Here is a 9,066-nt window from a genome sequence, read left to right on the forward strand (position 1 = left end):
CCCTTCTCCCTCTCTGTAAAAAAATCAATAAAATATATTTAAAAAAACACACACACAAAAAAACACACATTCACTAAACTTCCTATTTGGAAACTCCAGAACTGTGGGGATGAAGGCTGAGTAAACCCATCAACTATCTGGGTTTGAACCCTGTGGTTACATTGCCAAACAACCTACCAAGACAGGAGTGTGGCTGTCAGGGCAGACCTGGGCCAGTTGTCAACAAAGTCATAGCAAACTGTTTAACTGAAAGTCCAGATGCCAAAGTGGAGCTCAACAACTCAGGTCAGTGTCCAAAGAGTAAAGGTCCCAAAGCCAAGGTCTGCTTATCCTATCTGGCAATGTGTACCACTTAAGAATCACAACACACTTTCACAGTGTTGGACTACATCAAAAGTACAGATAGCATTATCTGTTTAAGGCCCTGAGGGTACAGCAGTGAACAAATACAACAAGTTTTAATATTCCAAAAACATATAACATGTCTGGAACAAAGTAAATGTTAAATATATATTTGTTAAGTATCCTATATAATAAAGAGGGAATATGCAAATTGATGGTCACTCTGTCACAAAGATGGCTGCGCCCAAAGCAGAGGGGGTGTTTCTGTAACACAAGATGGCTGCACCCACAGCAGAGGCCAAGTTCCCATAACGAGCCTTAAGGAGCAATCAGCAGGGACCTGAGGTTGAGCCCCCCACCCCGCCCCCGTGGGGCTTGACAGGGTACCTCAGGCCATGCCCCCCACCCCAGTGCCCCCACCCCGGCACCAGACTGGGGGACCTGAGGCTGCACCCCCCACCCTGCAGGGCTTGATGGGGGACCTCAAGGTGCACCCCCCACCCCGGTGCTGGGCCAGGGGACCTGAGGCTGCACCCCCCGCCCAGCGGGGCTTGACAGGGGACTTGAGGTTGTGCCCCCCACCCAGTGGGACTTGATGGGGGTCCTCAGGCTGTGCCCCCCACCCGGCGGGGCTTGATAGGGGACCTGAGGCCACGCCCCCCAACCCAGTGCTGGGCCGGGGGGAACTGAGGCTGCGCCCCCAGCCCGGCACTGGGCCGGGGGATCTCAGGCCACGTCCCCTACCTGGTGGGGCTGATGTGGGACCTCAAGGCACACTCCCTGCCCCAGCCTGGGCCAGGGGACCTCAGGCCACTCGCCCTACCCTGGTGGGGCTTGACAGAGGACCTCAGGCCATGTCCCCGGCCTGACTTGATGGGGGACCTGAGGCCACGCCCCCCACCCAAGTGCTGGGCTGGGGGGACCTGAGGGTGTGCTGGGGGACCTGAGGCTGTGCCCCGAGCCCAGTGCTGGCCTGGAGGATCTCAGGTCACGTCCCCCACCTGGTGGTGCTTGATGGGGGACCTCAAGGCATGCCTCCTGCCCTGGCCTGGGCTGGGGGACCTCAGGCCATGCCCCCCACTCAAGCACCAGGCCAGGGGACTTCAGGCTGTGCCCCGGTGCAGCGGGGCTTGATGGGGGACCTCAAGGAGTGCCCCCCGCTCTGGTGCCAGGCCAGGGAACCTCAAGCCATGCCCCCCACCCAGCATGCGCAGGGGGACCTGAGGCTGCACCCTCCATCTGGTGGGGCTTGATGGGGGACCTAAGGCTGCACCACCCACTCCGTCGGGCTTGACGGGGACCTGAGGCTGCACCCCCCACCCAGTGGGGCTTGATGGGGGACATGAGGCTGTGCCCCCCACCTGGCAGGGCTTGATGGGGGACCTAAAGCTGCACCCCCAGCCCGGCGCCTTCATCTCTGACACTTCTATTATAGAGAAAGGGCAAATAGCAATATTAAAATATTTTCTCTAATTAATTCCCTTTTATTGTGCACGAATTTCATGCACTGGGCCACTAGTGTATATAATAAAAGCCCTGTGACCATAACAACCCTAACAACCAGAGACCAGAACCACCAAGGCCCCTTGCCGGGCTGGCCCTGCCCCCCAGCAAGTAGTTAGGGGTGATCAGGTAGGCAGGTGAGTGGCTCAGGGAGATCAGGTAGGCAGGCAAGCAGTTGGGGGAGATCAGGTAGGCAGGCGAGAGGTTGGGGGCGATCAGGTAGGCAAACAAGTGGTTAGGGGCAATGGGGCAGGCAGGCAGAGCCCCGCGATCAATCGCCTCAAAGAGAGAGACCCAGACCACAGCCTGCAGGAGGGATGCTGGGTCGCTGCGATGGGAGGTGCTGGTGGTGGTGGATGCTGCAGGGCGGGGCTGGCACCATGGTGGCTCCTGAGCGGGCATGGTGCCTGGAGCCTGGCCCAGGCCCCAGGTTCGCAGCCTCTCCCCGTGGCTTCTGCAGGGCTGGACTGCCACTCCTCCTGCTATGCTGCCTGGGCAGATCCTGGACCCTTCCATGACTGCAGGCTCTCTGCCGGGGCTTGGCCCCTTGACCGGATTCTCCAGCTAAGCCCTGACTGCAGAGGAGCTGAAATACACTGACATCCATAACACTGGGGCCATCATCACCCCTCTGCACTTCCTGGAGGTAAAACTGGGCAAGAGGCCTCAACCTGTGAAAAGTGAGCTAGACGAGGAAGAGGAGCAGAGGAAAAGGCACCGGGAAAAGAACAAAGTGGCGGCAGCCCCATGCTGGAACAAGAAGAAGAAACGGATGGAGTTTCTGCCGGGGGAATCTGAGTGGCTGGAGCTCATGAATGGAGAGCTGACAACCCAGATGGAGGAGCTAAAGCAGGAGCAGAAGCAGTTCATCCTGATGTTCAACTGTCATCGCCCCACCTGCATCGTCAGGACCGACAGCATTAAGACCCCCAGACTCAGAAGGCAACCCACTGCTGGAGCAGCTGGAGAAGAAGTCACCATAGGTTGGGAGGAGGAAGAGGAGGAGGAGGAGATGAGGAGAGGGAGGAGGAGGAGGGTCCCAGAGGGCTCTTCCTTGCTTCATGAAAAACTCTTCAATGAGGCTCAGCACAGCCAGCAATGGCCAGGCTTTTTTGTGGAACTCAGATCAGCCACACCAGGGGAGGAAACCCAGGCTGATGAAACCCAGGACCAAGCTCTGAGACCAAAGTAGTCCTGAGGGTGGGGCCTGTTCTTCCTGGGGCCAGGCTTGCAGGAGGCAGGACAGAGGCTATGGGCCAGAGAGACGCCCAACCAGGCAGCTGTGGGCACTTCTCCGGCCTCTCCGCGAGGGCACCCACCCAAAGGACCTCTGAGCAGCCAGGAAAAGCCATGAGTTGCAACCAAAATTAGGCTAAAGAAAACCCAGGCTGTTGAAACCCAGGACCAGCGCTGAGACCAAAGTAGTCCTGAGGCGGGGGAGCTGTTCTGCCTGGGGCCAGACTTGCAGGAGGCAGGACAGAGGCTCTGGACCAGAGATGGCCAACCAGGCAGCTGTGGGCACTTCTCCGGCCTCTCCGCGAGGGCACCCACCCAAAGGACCTCTGAGCAGCCAGGAAAAGCCATGAGTTGCAACCAAAATTAGGCTGAGCATAGAACTTAGAATGAAACTGCAATCTGCCAGCCTATATAGGTAGGTACATTGTTATTAACTTAATTAGGGTACTCCTAAGGCTTAGGAAGAGCCACACTCAAGGGGCCAAAGAGCCGCATGTGGCTCGTGAGCCACAGTTTGCCGACCACGGTTGGGTCTTAGATGGAGAAGCCACGAGAGGTTGTGGGTGTATAAGAATGAGTCTTTATTGCAGAAGCCAGTGGCCATATAGCCATCAGGCAAGAACAGTCCTCACAGCAAAGTCCATACAAGCAGGCAGCTGGACACCAGCTGGTGAACAGATACATCTTTCCCACAAAGCAGTATCAGTTTCTGTACCCACAGCTATTAACTGGAGCAGCCACCACTGCCTCCTAGACTCACCTCCTCACATCGTAGTGGTACCTGAGCTCTCTGGCTCAGCAGCTTCTCCTGTTTCTCCTGCCCAGCTTCTCTCCCTAGAAGATTTCTTCACACACTCCTTCCTAGCTGCTCACCATACTCCAGCAGACTTCTCACTCCTGCCTCAGCCTACTCCAGCTAACTAGCTGGTCAGTAACCTATTTTTACATTATTTAGACAAAGAAGGCTTCATGCCAACAGTGACATCAATCATATTTGCTACAGAAGGGCACAGTGTACCTTGTGTCCTTGCACGCGCTCATGGTATCTTGGCTGTAACTTCTAAGTACTGTAGTCTCTGGGTATTAGGGGTGGCAGGGGTGGGGTGCGGTGCATTTCTATCCTTGTAAACCCTGGTATCACTCATTAAACATTACTCTTACTTAAAAAAAAAGAAAAGAAAAGAAAGAAAGAGGGAGGCCCAGGCCACCAGCTGGCAATGCTGTGGCAGGTGTGCGGCTGGCCAGTGATCGTCCTACAGAGGGAGGCTCAGGCCAGCCAAGCCATCGCACCCCATGCCTGTCACCTACAGAGGGAGGCAACTGGTGGCGGGGGGGAGGGGGGCAGCCCTGCACAGATGGCAAGCAGTGGCAGCGGTAGGGGTGGGGCCAGCTGCCTGCAGCCAGGGGAAGGAAAGCCCCAATAGGCCCTGATCTCAGGCTAGGCCTAGGGACCCTACCTGAGGGGTCCCGGATAGTGAGAGGGTGCAGGCCGGGCTGAGGGACCCCACTGAGTGCACAAATTTTCGTGCACCAGGCCTCTAGTAATAAATATAAAAGTTATATAAAAATCAGTATTTTATTTACAGACCAGCAAAACTTCATCAGAAAGTACAATAGGAAAAAAAAGCTACTTGTGGCAGTGATAAAATCTATAATGTCTATGGTAAACTCTGTGACAATACTTGTTCAGGAATTATATAAAAACAAAACTAAACTTTATGATAAAATGTGAGATAAGATTTGAATAAGTATTTATTCTGGGAACGAAAAGGAAAACAAAAACTGGAAAGTTGTTGATTTTTCTTACTCAGCTTTAAGGTAATGTGTTCACAAATTACAAGGGTACCCCTCACAGACACCTGCTGAGGAATTTGACAGGTGTCAAATCCATTTGCAAGGTAAGTAGCTAAGGGGAAAAAAAGATGGATAATGAAGAAATACACCTTAGAGATTCCAAATGAAATAATATTCAATAGCCATAAACTCATTGTGGTATTGGCCCGGATGTTTAGCAATGAAGGAGGAGTAATTAAGGTAAGTGAGGTATTTGAGGAGCAAGAGACTGTCTTCACAGAGATCTCAAAATGTATTCAAAATGAATTAAAAATTACATTTGAAGATATGTAGCCAAAATAACTTTCATAACCTATTGCTAAATTAGACCAGCAAGTTGAATATCAATCTATATTTAATGGTCTCTTTGCTGTTATAGCCAATGACAACAAGCCTCCTTCTAACCCTGCAGATGTTTGCACATTTACTTATTTTGCTTTGGCTTGAACAAGAGACAGATAGAAAGACTTGTGCTCAGTATTAAAATTTCTCATACTTCAGGTGAGCAGGAATTGGAGGTCTGGTGGGTGAGGAGATGATTATATTTTCCTTTATGTAGCTTTGCATGGTTTTACCAGCTGCAATCAGCATGTGTTAATCTCTATAGCAGTGATGGCGAACCTTTTGAGCTCGGTGTGTCAGCATTTTGAAAAACCCTAACTTAACTCTGGTGCCATGTCACATATAGAATTTTTTTGATATTTGCAACCATAGTAAAACGAAGATTTATATTTTTGATATTTATTTTATATATTTAAATGCCTTTTAACAAAGAAAAATCAACCAAAAAAATGAGTTCGCGTGTCACCTCTGACACGCATGTCATAGGTTCGCCATCACTGCTCTATAGAGATGTTTTAAATGATAAATAATTTGGGCCACTCAAACCAGGCATGAACCTCTCCAAGACTCAAGTTCTTGCATCTACCTGCTTTTACAAGTAATGACATAAAATGTGCTCACACTAAACATATCCCAAATGCTTGTTAATAAGGCAGACGCTTTCCCCAGTGCCATTCTATCATTTATTCTGACAATAATTCTGTGAAAGATAGTTTTATTACTTCAGGGAGGCCATATTGCAAAGTGTACATCATAGACTCTGAGGCCAAACTGCCTGGGCCCAAATCCTAGCTTAATCTACTCATTAACTGAATTGACATTAAGCAAGACACCTAAATTTTCTGTACCTCAGTTTGTTCATTTTAAAATAAGTACAATAATAATACCTACACCTCATAGAACTATTGTGAGGATTAAATAGGTTTATATATGCCAACCATTAGGATCACTGTGAGGCATGTGATACCGGTCATAAAGGGTTTGTTACTATCATACTTTCTCAAGGCTTTGCTGTGAAGGACAAATGAGACGTGTTTAAAAATATTTCATAAATTGTTCATCATACATATTACTGCTGATTTATTCCCTATTGAGTAAGATATGGTATCTACCTTAGTTTTAATGGTTTATTGTACTAACAAACACTATGTGAAAAGTTACCATGTTTCTCAAATTTTAGGTCTCATTTTCTGATTTATTTCCATTAATGGATTGCTCATTTTAAAGGGAAGAACAACACTGAGATAACTCTGAATTATAAACCTTTTATTAAAAATTGGTATACCTCACTGTCATAACCCCAATAGAGGAAATATGCTTGAATGGACTGAACAAAAAGAATGTATCATTTTAGTCTGATATTTAAGTTTTTTTAATTTTTAAAATACGTATTTATTGATTTTAAAGAGAGGGGGAAGGAGAAGGAGAGAGAGATAGAAACATCGATGAGAGAGAAACATCATCGATTGGCTGCCTCCGGCAAGCCCCCTACTGAGGATCAAGCCAGCAGCCCAGGTATGTGCCCTGACCGGGAATTGAACCCATGACCTCTCAGTTCCTGGGTCAACACTCAACCGCTGAGCCACACTGGCTGGGCTGATATTTAAGTTTTTTAGTCACCAAATAGAGAAGTGATTGAAGTAGGTCAAACAGAACCTTATTAAAGTTCTGCCAATCTGGAAAAGAGCCACACAAGAATATATTTGGCGTGTCATTTACTTGGATTATTTCTCACTCTCTCTATCCATGCACCAAGTGTAGAGAGGATGCTCCATGACACATGACACATGTCAAAAACAATCTTTTCCTGGATTGTCAATGTCCATTTTGCAGCCTGACATCTGAAACCACAGCCAGCTTAGTCAAATATATACCTCATCTCTTCAAGATAAATAATGCCAACAATTTATTGAGAGCCTACAGAAAACCAAGGACCCTTCACGTGCTTCTTTTTTTAAAAAAATATATTTTATTGATTTTTTACAGAGAGGAAGGGAGAGGGATAGAGTTAGAAACATCGATGAGAGAGAAACATCGATCAGCTGCCTCCTGCACATCTCCCACTGAGGATGTGCCCGCAACCCAGGTACATGCCCTTGACCGGAATCGAACCTGGGACCTTTCAGTCCGCAGGCCGACGTTCTATCCACTGAGCCAAACCGGTTTCGGCCCACGTGCTTCTTAAAAAATGTTTTTATTGATAATTGAGAGAGAGAGAAACATCAATGTGAGAAAAAAAATCATCTATTGGCTTTCTCCCACACAAACTTCTACCAGAGATTGAACTTGCAACCTGGGTATGTGCCCTGAACGGGAATCAAACTGGTGACCTTTTGGTGCATGGGACGACCAACTGAGTCACACCAGCCAGAGTCTATGTGCTTTTCATGACCATCTCCTTTAGTCTACACAATAGCCCTATACAACAGGTACTATTATCTGTTTCTTCTACATATGGTAATTGAGGCTAAGAATATTACTGGCCTCAACCTAAGTGGCAGACCAGGTTCTGAGTCCAGATATCCCTGACTGCAAAATGTGCACCCTTCATATTCAGTGCATTGTTTGACAATTGCCAGTTTCTCTCTTGCTCCCTGTCCTATCACCAATGATGTCTCAGTAACTGAATCTAATCGTTCTTTTGTTTCCTGGTCCTCAAGTCCTTTGATATCTGTGAAGTATCTGATGTTCTTCCTTTTGCATGAGTGATCCTTGACACAGAACCCTCTGGGTCCCTCTCACTTCTTTGGTAAAATTACTCCCCCAAGCCGTAGCTGCATCCTCAGCCCACCCAAGGTTCAGTTCTATGTCCTCTTCACTCCTTTCTGCACACTTTGTAGTAGACAACATGTTTGTACTCACACAACCTCAGCTCAGCCTGAGTCTTTGGGTAGTGTATTTGCACTGGTCATCAAATTCAACATACAAAACATATCAACCCTGAAACTGCTCCTTTTCTGGTACTAACCATATCTCTTATTGGCATGTCTACATTCCCCATCACTGAATCTCAAACTTGCATTCAATTTGCATCCATCCCTCGAATCAATCAGTTATCCCAATCCTGTCTACTCAATAATTCTTGTATTCATCCTCACTTCTCTTTCCTTTCCCATTGCCTCTTTCAACATACACAAAAACAAGGGTGTCCTAATAGTTCTCCCTATCTTCAGGCTCTCTTCAGTCCTACCCATTTCACACACTAATGCCAATTTAGTCTTTAACACATTCATTAATTTATATTTGGACTTCATTTTATCATAGAGGGAGCAAGAATTAGTAATAATTTTTTAAAATATATTTGTATTGATTTCAGAGAGGGAGAGAGAGAGATAGAAACATCAGTGATGACAGAGAATCATTGATTGGCTGCCTCCTGCATGCCACTTACTGGGGATCGAGCCCACAATCCAGGCATGTGCCCTGACCAGGAATCGAACTGTAACCTCCTGGTTCATAGGTCGATGCTCAATCACTGAGCCATGCTGGCCGGGCAGTAATAATTTTTTAAAAGATGACTGAAGAACATATTAATAACCCTTCCCAGTGTGCCTCATATATTTTATTTTAGGAGTAAAACTATAAATTATAGGAGACAAGATAATCATGTAAAATAACAGTGATGACAGTCAACATTTATTACTTATTCTCTATCATATACTGTATTATCACTTTAATGATTACAATAACTCTTAAAGGTGGGTATCATGATTATCCCCATTTTACAGATGAAGAAATGAAGGCTCAGAGGTAAGACAATCTGTTTAAATCTAATCACCTGTTTCATTCCATGATCTTAATGCTTACCCA

The 9,066-nt window shown here is 47.4% G+C and overlaps 1 pseudogene; it reads left to right on the forward strand.

Annotated features, from left to right (window-relative positions):
• Window positions 1-2,302: 2,302 nt before the first annotated feature.
• LOC102253207 lies at window positions 2,303-2,828 on the forward strand (annotated as a pseudogene).
• The last annotated feature ends 6,238 nt before the right edge of the window (window positions 2,829-9,066 follow it).

This window comes from Myotis brandtii, unplaced genomic scaffold (genome assembly GCF_000412655.1).
Source record: "Myotis brandtii unplaced genomic scaffold, ASM41265v1 scaffold345, whole genome shotgun sequence".
NCBI lineage: Eukaryota > Metazoa > Chordata > Mammalia > Chiroptera > Vespertilionidae > Myotis > Myotis brandtii.